Below are 14626 nucleotides of genomic sequence, written 5' to 3'. Positions count from 1 at the left end.
TATATTTGTCGTTAAACTTCTGATGCTAAGCGGTGATGTAGAACAAAACCCCGGTCCTCCCCAGCCTGACCCTAGCAAAGCGCACAAGGAACTGCTTGACGCCATTACTGCCTTGTCGACAAAATTTGACAAGCGTCATGCGGAAGCAATGGAATCCTTGGCCGAGTTAAAGGAAAACCAAGGGGCACTTACGCAAAAAGTTTCAGATCTTACAGAAAGATTGGTAACATTAGAATCTGTTGTTGAATCTATTGAAAATGCGTCAGCATCAACTGAAATTAACCGCCTTGTTCATGAAACTGTTACGACTAAAGGTGCCGTACTCAACTCAAGGCTCGACGAATGGGAAGATCGGTCTCGAAGGGACAATTTATTATTTTATGGCATAGCTGACAATGCTAACGAGACGTGGGCACAGTCCGAAGACTGTATTAAAGATCTACTGTCGCGTCATCTAAGCTTGAACGTTACCGATAATATGATCGACAGAGCGCACAGGCTGGGTTCCTTTGTGCAACTAAAGACACGCCCAGTTATCGTCAAGTTTGCGTCTTTTAAAACCAAAGAGTTTGTTCTTTCTCAGAAAGCGAAGCTGAAAACAGCTGGCATCTCTGTAGGCGAAGACTTCTGCAGATCAACACGCTTGTCACGAAAAAAATTAATTGAATATGGGAAATCTAGCGGTCAACCTTTTTCACTGCGCTTTAACAAACTTATCATCAACAAAAAGCGCTACATCTACTGCGCATCCACAGATAACGTTTGTGAAGTTGACTCCCCTCGTGAGTCACATGGTAATCGCAACCCACCTTTAAACAATACTGGCAATTCGTCTGCGTAGCTATCTTCCCGCCATGCAAATGATGTGTCTCTTCTTTTTACCAATGTACGTAGTGTGCTCAACAAGCGAGCAGCACTCTCGGCTCATATTGATTCATGTTCCGCTGATATTGTTATTCTATCCGAAACATGGCTTTCTGCAAAAGTTCAAAGCAGTGAAATCTTTGACTGTGAAAAAAAATACGCTATTTATCGATATGACCGCGATGTTCGTATCGGTGGGGGTGTCTTGATCGCTGTTAATGAAGAGTTTCCTTCCTCAAGTGTCCCAGTCGTGTCAGCTTTAGAAGTGGTGTGCATGCGTATTACCATTGACAATAGGGATTGCATTTTATGCGTGTGTTACAGACCCCCAACTGCACCCCGTTCTTTCTGTGATGAACTTCATGACGTCTTAAATAATATAGTTACGCGATACCCCACGTTGCCTTTTTTTCTGTTAGGAGATTTCAACCTTCCAAACATATCATGGCACAGTGGTACCGCCGCTATCAAAAAAAATTCTTCGGAATACGCACAGTTTCTTGGTGTTTGTTCGGATTTCAACCTCGCACAACTTGTTGATGAACCTACTCGTACTACTGCAGTTTCCGCTAATATCCTTGATCTTGTTTTTACACCTGATCTGGTTTCCAAACTTACATATATCCCTGGTTTAAGTGACCACTTGATTATTCATTTCACTTTGCGTGCCCATGTTTCTATTAAAAAGAGCTTTAAGGTTGTTCGCGATTACAAGCACGCCGATACAGCTTCTATCACGGCAGAAATGGAATCATTCACAGCCGCTTACATCCCCGGTTTTGATGAACGCTCAGTTGAGGATAACTGGCAACTTTTCAAAAATAAACTACTATCTTTAATTGACAGTTATATACCTCAACGAAAGATACCCTCAAACACTAGATCACCATGGTTCAACAACTCTCTTAAACGCCTGCGCAACAAAAAGAAACGGTTATTCCGCCGGGCTAAGCAATCAAATTTCCCCGCTCATTGGTCAACGTACCGTCAAGTGGAAACTGAGTACATCCAAATGTCTAGTAACGCTAAAACTACCTTCTTGAATGTTACACTGCCCTCGTTTCTTCAAACGAGTCCGCGCAAGTTTTGGAGTGTTGTTAATGGCACTAAAACAAACATTGTACTCTTAACTTACCCTGATGGCACCAGTGTTCCATCTAATCAATGTTGCAGCGTTTTGAATGAGGCGTTTGTCTCTTTCCTTAATGCCAATATCATCGTCGATTTACCGAGTGCACCAAGTTCAAACTTCCCTGTGATGGATCCCATAATAATAGATTCGGTTGGTATTAGCCGGCTAATCAATAATCTGCAGATTTCGTCTGCCAGTGGGCCTGATGGTATTAATTAAAAAATATTGAAATGCACTGAGGTGTTTTCATTTGTTATTCTTTCTAAAATTTTCGCTCAGTCGTTGCAGTATTCTTCGCTGCCGCGTTACTGGAAGAAAGGAAAGGTGGTTCCAGTCCCAAAGTCAGGCAATGCGCATGTCCCCGAGAACTACCGTCCCATTTCATTGGCAAGCATCTCATGCAAACTTTTGGAACACATCATTTACTCTCATCTTGTTGAATTTTTGGAAACCAATTCATTTTTTCATTCCTGTCAACATGGCTTCAGAAAAATGTACTCGTGCGAAACCCAACTAGCTTGCTTTACTAATTATCTTTTTGCTGCACCTGACAATAACTTTGACGTTGACTGTATTTTCTTGGACTATGCTAAGGCCTTTGATACCGTAACACACGATCTACTAAACCTTAAACTCGATCAGCTTAACATTGATCCTTTAGTATTAGCCTGGATTAAGGACTTCCTTTACAATCGAACTCAGTACGTAACTGCCAATAACGCTTCCTCTGCTTTTTCATCAGTTACATCAGGGGTCCCGCAGGGATCCGTCCTCGGGCCTCTGCTCTTTCTAACTTATATTAACGATCTCCCTGATTGCGTGAAATCGTCTTCAATTAACCTATTTGCTGATGACTGCGTAATATATCATAGGATTAGTGACTCCGCCGATTCCACTAAACTACAAGAAGACCTTAACAATTTATCTAAATGGTGCAATGCGTGGAACATGAAACTAAACGTAAATAAATGTAAATATATGCGCATATCACGCCGCTCTAACAATACTGACACACGCATGTACTTTCTGAATAGCGCTCCTCTCAGTCAAGTTAATTTTTACAAGTATCTCAGCCTTTACATAACTCACGATCTATCATGGCACAAGCATGTTGAATTTATAACTTCTAACGCTAATCGCACGCTAGGCTACCTACGCAGAAACTTTTACGCCGTTCCTGCATCTTTAAAACTGACGCTTTACAAAACACTCGTTCGATCAAAATTAGAGTATGCCTCGGCCATCTGGGATCCCCCTCAAATATCACTAACCCTCTCCTTCGAAGCCATTCAGAACCGCGCGTGCCGCTTTATTCTATCTAATTACTCTCGTCATGCTAGCGTAACACTCATGAAGCAAACCCTTAACATACCGGAACTTTCAGTACGTCATGCATACTGTCGCCTCTGCCTTTTTCACAAGATTTACCACAACCCGGTATTAAAAGCAAAACTTGTTACTCGTCCTTCCTACACTTTTCATCCCGCAACGATCACCTTCATAAAGTTTTCGTGCCATCTTGTCGCACGAACGCGTACTATTACTCTTTTTTACCTCGCACCTGCAATGACTGGAACCACCTCCCCGCATCGGTCGCTACTATTATAGACTCATTGGGGTTCAAGACTGCTGTTCTCCATGCCATCTAACAAATGTTTTATTCATCTGCATTTTTTTTTCTATGTATATGTACCACTCCTTTCTGTAGCGCCTACAGGCCTTGAAAGTATTTCAAATAAATAAATAAATAAGTAGCAGAGAATTCCAGTTTCATGTGATGTTGCGGGACGCTTGAACAGTCTACACCACTTGACCAAAAGCAGCTGCAGCAGTGAATCTGCCACTCTGCCTTGGCTTGGCTTCTCCATGGCCGCGTGTTTGAATTTTGTGCAAAAAACCAAACCACCGTCTGTCAGACACTGTTTTACTCGCCGATGGCAGCAAAGGGCAGTGATGGCGTACACATAACTATTCCTCGGTTGGGTGGCGGGAGATTTGAATTTTGAAAAAGGTATTGGGACTTTCAGATGTGAATTTTCTTGTAAACTAAGTCTTTTCTTGGCACGAAACAAGCGTTGCAAAGTTTCTGGAATGGTATCGACTTAGTATTTGCCTTTAGTGTCCCTTTAATAGTAGACTGGTGTTTTGTGGCAATCGTTTATTTATTCCATAGAAAGTTTTGCTTGCCATATTTTCTCCAAAATGCATGGCTATCCCAACTTTACCGCAGCTGCGATGAGCCAATACGCATGACAGAGGAAAGGACTGCTGATAATGTGACTCTATTAGCCAGCGCCGACAGTAAAGAGCAGGCACCGTACGTTTCGTTTCATTGTCAGGTTCGCCATGATTTGCCAGATGTCAAAGATTATAAAACCTGCAGGGTCACAGCAAGTTCACACGACACTCCCGCCTTCTTTATTTGCCATCCACACCAATACATGCAACCAAGTGATGACACTTCCGCGCCTGCCCTGTAAATGAAAAGCTAGTCTTCTGATGAGTTGCTTGAAGATACAAAAACAAAAGATAGTGACAGCGACGTTTCACTTCGTGAACATGGGTTATGCGCAAGCGTATGGACACCGTGACGTGCATAGCGAGCACTGCGGTGTTAAAAGACAAATGGAAAGGGCGCAAACACGGTCATGCCCGTTGATCTCGATGGTGCAATGCCTGGTGTGCCACAGGGAATGTGGAAGTGCTACACATGCAAAGAAGAGGCACTGTGAACATGCACCGCGAGCACCGTTGAAGCATGTTGAAGCGTAAACGGAAAGGGCGCAAACGTAGTGATTCTCTTCTCTGCCTCCAGGCGCCTTCCTTCTTTGGCTTCTTGTTTCCTTCATGGCTTCGAACATAATTTTGTAGATTCTGATTATGCTTGCGCGTAAAAAAAGAAAAAAAAAAGAAAAAGAAAAGCTGGTGCGTATGCAAATTACATTGGTAACAGGAGACCGCCATTCCAAGTGTCGTACAGATCTGCATAGATTAGGCACCAAACTGTAACTTTAGTCAATGGCACCAAATGCAGAAATACCAATCAGGCCTAATGGACCAAGCCACCGCAAAATGGTTGCCACTAGTATGGTTGCCGCTGGTACGTGTGGGTTAGATTGATGGCTGCTGAAGCAGCGTGAACTTCAGTCTGCGTGCCTATAGGCGGCTAATTGGCCCAATCTATACACTTTATATTGCTTCTATTGCCGTTCCCTCTTCCCATGCCGCATTATAAGTTTGATTGGTCCTGTCAACCTGGACGAACCTTGTACCTATAAAGGCTGCCCCGGCCAACGCAGTGCTGTTCTGCGAATTGTGGCGTTCGGCCACTGTGTGCACGATCCCTGCATCAGGCCGACATTGGGGGAGCACCCAGAGTGACGAAGTCCACTACTGTGTCAGGCAGGGCAGCCTGTCCGCGTCACCTTCGGCGCTCATGTTGCACCAAAAACAAAACGGAACACTCGCTTCGGTGGCATCGAGCAGGAGGGGCTCAGTGGTGCTTGTGACATGTGGTACTGTGCGGGTCCCTACTGTGAATATACTGAATATTCCAGAAATCAAATAGTAGTTATAAGATACTCAAATCAAATTATTCTAACGTTCACTACTCGATTTTATTCGGTGATGTTCAAAATTCACACACCTCAACTTACAACGGCGCTACGCACTATGCCACAGGCACTGCTGAGCAGATAGTTGAAGATACTTATCGTGACAGGGTTAGCCAAGATATAGCTACAGAACAGCCGCCACAGTGTGGCTGCACTGAGGAGAAAGAAGACGACGTGTGTGCCGGCTTGATATAGCGTCGCCATTTTGGCCTCTGTTAGCTTCCTTGTAAATAAATTGTAAATAGCATTCAGCTTCAGCTACACGTAACATTAATTTGGTGGAGGTGGACGTTCCCCGTACCCGTCATGGAGCTTCGCAGTGGTCGCAACGGCGACAATGCAACTTCGGCTCCTGCTGGCGGCACTTCATCTACGCAAGCGTCTCCGCCTGCAGCCCCGATCTACGTCACCGTTTCCCGTCACCGTTTCACCGTCTCGAGCATGCTAAAAGCCGCCGGGTATCCCAGCACATCACGCGACTTCCCAACACAGCCGCTACGTAATCCTGTAGACGACCTCTTCCACCAGCCATTGCGATGTGACAACTTGACCCGCATCATTCGTCGTGAGGTCGAAGCGGCACAACCGGCAGCCTCTTAATTTCTGTTACCTGATCATTCTCCGGTGACAATCTCCTTGATCCAGGCCGTCGTCCGTCAAGAGTTGTCCAACGTCGGCCTGCAATCCATTCGTTCTGTACGCTCAGAATCTCTTTTTCCACGGCCGTCCCCACCCCGCTCTTCTTACTCCTTTTATGGACAGCGCAACCCCTCCAAATGGCAAACCGTGGATGACAAGCCGATCTGTTTTAACTGCCGACGCATTGGACGTGTTGCTCGCCACTGCCGTAGCCGCTGGACTTCTCCAACGCGCTATTCTCCTGATTACCACCCTCGCCCCTCTAGGGCGTCCTTTTCCTTCGCTCCTGCTATGCCTGCCCCATCATCTGACCCTGCGACATCTTTGACACGACCCCGCTACTCCCACTCGCCTTCTCCCTCCCACCGCTAATCTCGCTCGCCCCCGTCACGCCGTGCTCCTTCTACGACCTACTCTCTGCACCCCCGACCGGAAAACTAGACAGTCCGGCTTCTGGAGGTGAAGCTGCAATGACGACATTGGCACGAAATCCTCGCTTCACCTTACCCACGAACAAGAATCTTTTGGACGTTCTCGTCGACAATGTTCCTGTGTGAGCGTTGATTGACACCGGGGCGCATGTGTCCATTACGAATGCTGCTCTTCACCGTCGGCTCAAGAAAGTTCTGACGCCTGCCCCGAACCGGGTTGTACAAGTCGCCGACGGAGGGACTGTCGCTATTGTTGGCATGTGTTCTGCCCGACTCACCACTGCTGAGAGACACACCATCGTTCTCTTCACCGTCATCGAGCATTGCCCTCACGAAATCATTCTCGGTCTGGATTTCCTTGCCAATCATTCTACCGTAATTGACTGTTCGGCCGGCTCACTTCGCCTTGACTTGCCTCTTCTTGCCGACCCTGTGGACCCACCTCCAAGCCATTTGAGCTACATGGATTTTATTCGCCTACCGCCTCACTCTGTGACACACGTCAACTTGTTGTCCTCACCAGCTGTACCTGACGGCAATTACGTGGCTGCACCAATTTCGGCCGTTATGCTTACACATGGTGTTACTGTGCCGCACACTGTGCTGAAAATTACTGGCAACCGCACCTGCCTTCCCCTTGTCAATTTCGCGCTAACCGCGCAAGTTCTGCCTCAGGGGATCTCCTTGGCTATAATTAGCGCTTTGCAGGATGATGAGGTCGAGCCATTCACAGTGGAAGATCGTTACAGCTCAGCCGATACCGTAACATCATCGCACGGTACTGACATCGACATTGAGAAGATGGTTTCCTCTGACCTTACACCGGCTCAAGCTGAAGCTCTTTGCAGCGTTCTTGAAGGCTATCGCGACATTTTTGACTTTGACAATCGACCCATAGGTCAAACGTCCATCGTGACCCATCGCATAAATACTGGCGATGTGAATCCTATTTACCAACGTCAATATCGTGTTTCTGCGTCGGAACGAGCTGTTATCCAACAGGAAGTCAAAAAGACGCTTGCAAAGGACATTATTGAGCCTTCCTGCAGTCCCTGGGCGTCTCCCGTCGTACTTGTCAAAAAGAAGGATGGAACATGGCACTTTTGCGTAGATTATCGCCACCTGAACAAAATCACAAAAAAGGACGTGTACCCTTTGCCACGTATTGATGACGCTCTAGACTGCCTGTACGGTGCCACCTATTTTTCTTCTATCGACTTACAGTCCGGCCACTGGCAAATAACCATCGACGATATGGACCGAGAGAAGACTGTATTTGTTACCCCTGACGGCCTTTATCAGTTCAAGGTGATGCCTTTCGGTCTCTGTAATGCGCCCGCCACCTTCGAACGAATGATGGACTCTTCACTTCAGGGGTTCAAGTGGTCCACCTGTTTGTGCTATCTGGACGACGTCATTGTTTATTCGCCCACATTCGACACGCATCCAGATCGTCTTTCAGCGATTCTTGACGTGTTCCGCCGCGCCGGTCTCCAGTTGAACTCATCAAAATGTCACTTCGCTCGCCGCCAAATCGCCGTCCTTGGACACCTCGTGGACACCAGAGGCGTGCGACCCGACCCGGACAAAATTCCCGCCGTTACGAATTTTCCTGTTCCGAAGTCTACCAAGGACGTTCGTAGTTTGGTAGGGCTGTGCTCTTACACGCAACAATATAGTGGTTGCACGCCTTTCAGTGGTTGTACTCTTTGCCGAGCCCGCCACCACACTTCCGTGCATTTTCAATGCTTATCCGTATATGCACAGCTACAACCACGCTGAGGCGGGAATCATTGGTAGACCCGTCTCTGCACTTTCAGAGAAAGTGGAAGATAGTGTCACCTGGTAGTGACAGTGAAAAAAGCAAAATGGTGAATGACGAAACTAGCGTTTTCTTGGCCAAACTTGTGCCCACAAAAGCAAGTTACATTCAAAAGAGCAATAGTGGCGAACATGACCGGCGGTCGTCGAAACCTGGTCAGTGGGTCAAGCATGTCGGCTTTTATACATCAGTCTTCGAATGTTCCAGAGTAATCGCTGGGACCCTCGTGTCTTCTACAAAGTTCTACACAATTCGCATCGTGCGATGAAATCAGATTACACAAGGTTTGGTGACAACAGACAGCGAATAGAACCATCAATAACTTACGAGAAACTTCCAATACATGCAGGCGCATCCTGCGCTGTGTGATAACATTTGTTAGGTGGTGAAGCGTGGTTGCCCAATAAAGATTAACAGGTACACATGTCAATAGCTTGCGGCACAGTATGGGAAATTTTTTTTACTTGTGGAATAAGTAACTTGCTTTCTGGAGAATCCACCATTCCAGATGACTGTGCTGTATATAGCAATTTACTACCACATCAAATTAGTCGAACATTCGCTATTCAGTTTGTATTCATATAGTATTCCAACTATTCACACACCTCATCCCCAGCTCCTGGCATCTAATAAAGAAGTCCGGCTCACAGAAGTCCAAATCTCATTGCTGAAGCATTCAATTAATTAAGTTCAGTCACCTAGATACCATAGTCACCTTAGAAGACATGGCAAACCAGTGTGACTCTGGTGATTTGAAGGACCAGCTGCTACTTAAGGGGGGACACTGCTCTTCAAATAATGTTCATGATGTTTTCCATCAATATTCATGAAACTTTCCATTCTTGTTAAGACATTTGTGCTGATTTCAAATATGTAAGTATTTTTCCAATAGGCCATTTAGTTCTGAAGATAAATGAAATTCATTGTTCATAATTTGCACAAACAATAGGAAAAAAAAATGCGCTACAAAATTCATATTGGCACATGCCTTGGTACTAGAAAACATAAGGAACACAATGGTAGGAATACTATTTTGATACATCAAATATTAGCAATTTTATAGCAATTCAATCTTTACTGTTCGAATTGTGGCTACCCCACTCTCTGATCTAAAGCAGAATTGAAAATTTTTAAAGCATAAATTCCAAAATCTGACCCTACCATTGTGTACTTTGCACCCTCAGCTACAAGCCACAACAAAAATTATGGCTCTATCTGCTTTGAAGGCAGAGATATCGCCGCGGCAAATCAGCAACAAGTCAAAAGTCGGTGTTTCGAGAAAACGAGAAAAAAGGAATACATTCACTTTTAATCAAAAGTACAGAAATAATTTTGCATTATTTTGTAGTGAAAGTGGCTAAAAGCCACCAGGAAAGTAGTTGCCCTGACCACGGCCACCCAAATGCGCCAAAAACATCGTTTGGCACCTTTCGCCGATTCCCGGTGGCTTGCATCGCGCGCGCGGCAAGGTTGTCGTTCAAGCGGGTCGAGTTTCACGCCGACGCGATATCGCCCCAACACGCGCATGTGATAACGATCTTTATGGCGAGGCCAGATTACCGTTCGCTTTTGCCTCCTGCGACGCTGCCGCCGCACACCTTGCACTTGACAAACGACATCAGTGCCTTCAAGGAGTCCTACTGAGGATAGCGAAGCCTGCCTCGGCGTCGACTGGCGCGGCTGCAGCGCCGTCGGCGCGAGTGAGCAAATCCAACACCCGCTTTGTTGCTGGCGTTGACGCAAGAACTTTTTGAGCATTCATTTCCCTCTGCGAAAAATCCGCACGCTGCAACATTGCAGTGTCACGCCGAACGCGGCCGCTATCCGTAACGATTTCACTCATTTGTGAGCTGGCTAGGCCTACTTCGGCATCGTCCGCGGCTTCGGCATCATTTGCGGTTGGCGGCGAGCTACTCTCGATGCTTTGAGAAGCAATGGAGCGCTTTTGAAAGTTATAAGCTGATCGCTTCCTTTTGCCGAACTTGTGCCTCGTGGTGAACTTCCCCGGTGGACTGGACATCGTTGGGCGTGTGCCAACAAACCTACGAGACGCGCCGTCGCGTCGCCTGCGGAGTGGAGCAGACGATGGGAACCTCGCGTAGCCAACCACAGCACGCGTTTTTGGTCACGTGCGCTAGTCAAAGAATCGGATCGCGCGTTCCGGCTTTTTTTCTTCCCCGGATTTCAACGTCACTGGCGTACCGACGGAGTCACTTTTGGCGGGAAATTAAAGAAGGAAGGCTCCTCTTTCCAACGAGACCAAGATGGCCGCGATCGCGCGCATAGAAAAAGAGCTACGCGCCGCGATAAAAAGGGCTGTTTTTGCGCGGAATTCAGCTCACAGTGATGTTATAACTTGATATTGCGGAGGAAATACTCTTCCCTGAGATTTGAAACTTGGTGAATTAAAGGAATATTAGCTGTAGAATTCGAAAATTTCATTTTCAAAAAATCGATTTTTTCGCGATTTTTTCGCCGCAAAGACCCGTGTCCCCCCTTAAGCATATGCTCATTGTACAGTCCTCTAACATGGCTGTGAGAGCACTTGCTTGTTGAAGAACCCTCACCCATCTTCAACAAGGCACTGAAAATTAACTATGCCAAATGCATACAGAGTCCACTCCAAAAATGCATAAGTTCAGAGAGCTTGTACAGCTTAACACCACTGCACTTTGTGAGCGTTCCAAGGAGTCCTCTGACACGTTGCAAATCTTCACACCTCCTCCCAGCATGCAAGCCTCACTGGCAAAGCATGTCTCCATTGAGCATCCAGAACACCGCCACATGATCATCTCACACATTGGCTAGCTTTTTCAACTGTGACTACGAATATGCCCCAAGCCACAATAGCATAGCACACAAGACCTACTTTGAGAACTCCAAGTGGGGATAATCCACCGGGTAACATGTAATCTTTTCTTACTCTTGCCATGTCGCAAGCAAATCACCAAACAGCTCACCCAGGTTCTTTCAATTGCTTCAGTCACCTCGTGATGGATCAATGGTCGAGGAAGTCAGCCAGTTGCAACTGGCTCTACTACTACCAATAATTTATGCCGATGTTGAGGTAAGCCCCTCCCTGTCAGCCAGGTATCTTGCAAAAGTTATGCGAAAAGTCGGAAAAAAAGTAGAAGAGGGTGTAGCTGCACCACTTTCTCTCTCTCTCCACTCGGAAGGACACAGTTGACTACTGTTTGACAAGGCAGTATTTCAAGCATCAGCTTCTTGAGCGACCCATTTGTAGTCTGTTGAAATAGAGGTTCACAACGAAATGAAAGAAAATATCAATATTTTTCATGACAGTGAGCAAGGATGATGTACAAGTTCATCAAATGTTGCATGTAAAGGATACCCTAAAGGAAAAATGTGGGCTCAAGTGGGTCCATCGCTTTTTGAGAAGATCGTAAAGACCTCAAGGACTGCAAGATCAGAACACCCCTTTACTGCGTGCGAAAAATGAAAGCCTTGATTTCATGTGCTGTGTTGTGCTATGTGACCACCGAATGACTGCTAAAATGGTATTGATGCACTTGGTTTGGGAATGTATTTCGTTCACTGGATTTTGACTGAAAATGTAGAAATAAAGAAGGTTTGCATCACGGTGGTGCCAAAACAACCAACTCCGGAGCAAAAGTGTGACGAAAAAAATGTTGCACTACAGTCGCACCCGACTATATCGAACCCGTTTACATCGAATTATTCTACATATCGAACAATTTCGGAACACAGTATAGTTTCAATGACTATACACAGCAAAAGTTACGCTTACATCGAACAAAAATAGCAGCGACTCTCGATATATCGAACTTCAAGCGGCGGAAAAGTGCCCCCAGAAGTTGACTTTCCCTCACGGTGGCGGGTAAACCCAGTGGCACGGCTCCATCCAACCACTTTCCCTAGCATGACAGCGCTGCCTCATGTGAGCCATCAACACTTCCCTGCAAAAAATGATCCTGGCCCGCCGGCAGCGCTTGCTAAGACAGCCAATCCGAGGCTTTTGTGCCCTTGTCGTGCAAGATGGCGCAAGTGCGAGTTGGCTCGCTGCTTTTCTGGTTCATTGTGTTTGCGCCTTGTAGGCCTTCTCCCGCAATGTTGCCATGAGGATGCGTCAGAATTCGCCTTTTGTCGTGAAGCTTGAAATCACAAATCGGGTCGAACATGGTGAGAAGTCGTATGTCCTCTCAGTGTGCATGATTCCGAGGAGCACTCTCAGCACATTCTTGAAGAATAAGGCGGAGATTACGGCTAAAGTGGCCAAACTCGCAACCCAGTGCCCATGGCGCCCAACGCGTACACATGGCCGTGTACAAGTGGTTCATCCGAAATTGCTTCAGACATGCTGGCTTCCGCGTGCTCGGTGATGACTGTTAATTCTGATGAATGCAACGAAGCCGTTGCCTGTGTTGCCGAAGTTTGGAGCGAGCTGTCAGAATTTTCGAAAGCTGTTGATGAATCAATGGTCGACGAGTTTGTGAGCACAGATGATGGTGTCGAGACCACGGGAGGGCCCAAAACAAAGACTACATTGCCGACAGCGTACCGAGCACAAGTGAAAGTGGGCACAATGAGGAAAGCAACGACGGTCCTTTGACCATATCCTCTGAGGTGATTGGTATACTCGCACTAGTCCAGTGCTTCTGCGTGAATGCGGAAGGTTGTGGCCTCAGCCGCTCCGACCCCGTAGACAATGTGGAGAAGTGCGTGCATTGCAGGAAGCGAAATTGCCCAGGCAAAAGAAAATACAGGACTATTTCATGGGAAACTAAGCTAGTTTCATCAATAAAGTGATTTTATAAATGGTACGTCGTGCTTTAATGATATCCAATTCTTTCGCCGGCTTATGCTCTATATCGAACTGATAGGCGTCTTTTTGCGAATTCAATACAGCTGGGTTCCACTGTAATTGGAAAACTTCAGATTACAGTGATAAATTCTTATAACGGGTTGTCACCAGCAACATCAAGCTGAAGTTGCAGACCAAGGTGTGGAAAAAAGAAAGATGAGCTGAGGCCAAAAAAATTGCAGATGAACAAAGCAAAAAGCAGTCCTGTTGATTGTGTTTGTTGACTGCCATGAAATTGTGCACCATAAATTTGTACCCGATGGTCAAAGTGTCAATGCAGCTTTCTACATGGAGGTCCTGAAGTACTGAAAGATCATACGTGCCACGTGAGACCAAATATCCCTAAAGAAGAGCACTGGGTTCCGCACAACAATAATGCCCCTGCAAACTCTGCATTGATAGTGCATGAGTTCTTGGCATGCAATTCCATCACTGTGCTCGAGAGCCCTCCCTACTCACCAGATTTAGCGTCCTGGGACTTTTTATTTTTGTTTCCCAAATGCAAACTGGTGCTCTGGGAACGGCACATCAGGGATATGATGACCACTCAAAAGGAAGTGACATTGATGCTGAAGCAGTTAACAGAAGAGGATTTACAAGGGTGCCTCTAGCAATAGAAGAGGTGGAACCAGTGTATTGTGTCTAACCGGGAGTAATTTGAAGGTGACCACATTGATGTATCTTAAAGGTTGCAAAATTATTATTTTTTTTTTAAACATACTGCACCAACTATTGGGACAGAGCTTGTATTTATTCGGTACACCTACATCGCCTGCACGGCATTATCATAGGGGGGTTCCCAGTTTCCATTCTGTCATAAGATCTGTTCTGGCAGTGCTTTGCCAAGCCAATATATTTAAGCAACCTGAATGATAACCCTTCTCTGAAACTGTTGAGAGACTGTTCGAGCACCCTTATTCACCTCTTTGGTTGCTTTTAGGTTGTTATAATGACTGCGTATATTCATTATCAAATATAACGAAATAGTTTTCGTCGCAGATGTAATTTTGTTATTAACAAGTTGAACTAAACAGCAATATCTCACAGCTTAATGGCAAATTACAATAATTTCCGACTTATCTTAGAAAAAGAGTTGGGTGTCTTCTACAGAGGGACGGTCTTCCCTGCGACCCAGCCTCCAGATCTGTGCCGAACTCTTTACTTCTTGTCCTATTGCCCTGGTAACACGTTTCACCACTCTATCAGCTGGCCACAACTTGACTAATGGCATTAGCCACTCTAGTATACCACCCATTACCTGCTTGCCGCATTACATGACCT

General features: G+C 46.0%; 1 protein-coding gene across 3 annotated transcripts in view; it reads right to left on the bottom strand.

Moving 5' to 3' along the window:
- Positions 1-14626, bottom strand: part of Adck1 (aarF domain containing kinase 1) — a 166337-nt gene that overhangs the window by 95550 nt on the left and 56161 nt on the right. The window lies entirely within an intron of this gene.

Source organism: Dermacentor variabilis, chromosome 7, assembly GCF_050947875.1.
Source record: "Dermacentor variabilis isolate Ectoservices chromosome 7, ASM5094787v1, whole genome shotgun sequence".
Classification (NCBI taxonomy): Eukaryota; Metazoa; Arthropoda; class Arachnida; order Ixodida; family Ixodidae; genus Dermacentor; species Dermacentor variabilis.
Note: the sequence above shows the minus strand (reverse complement) of the source record. Positions and strands in the feature narration are given on the sequence as shown.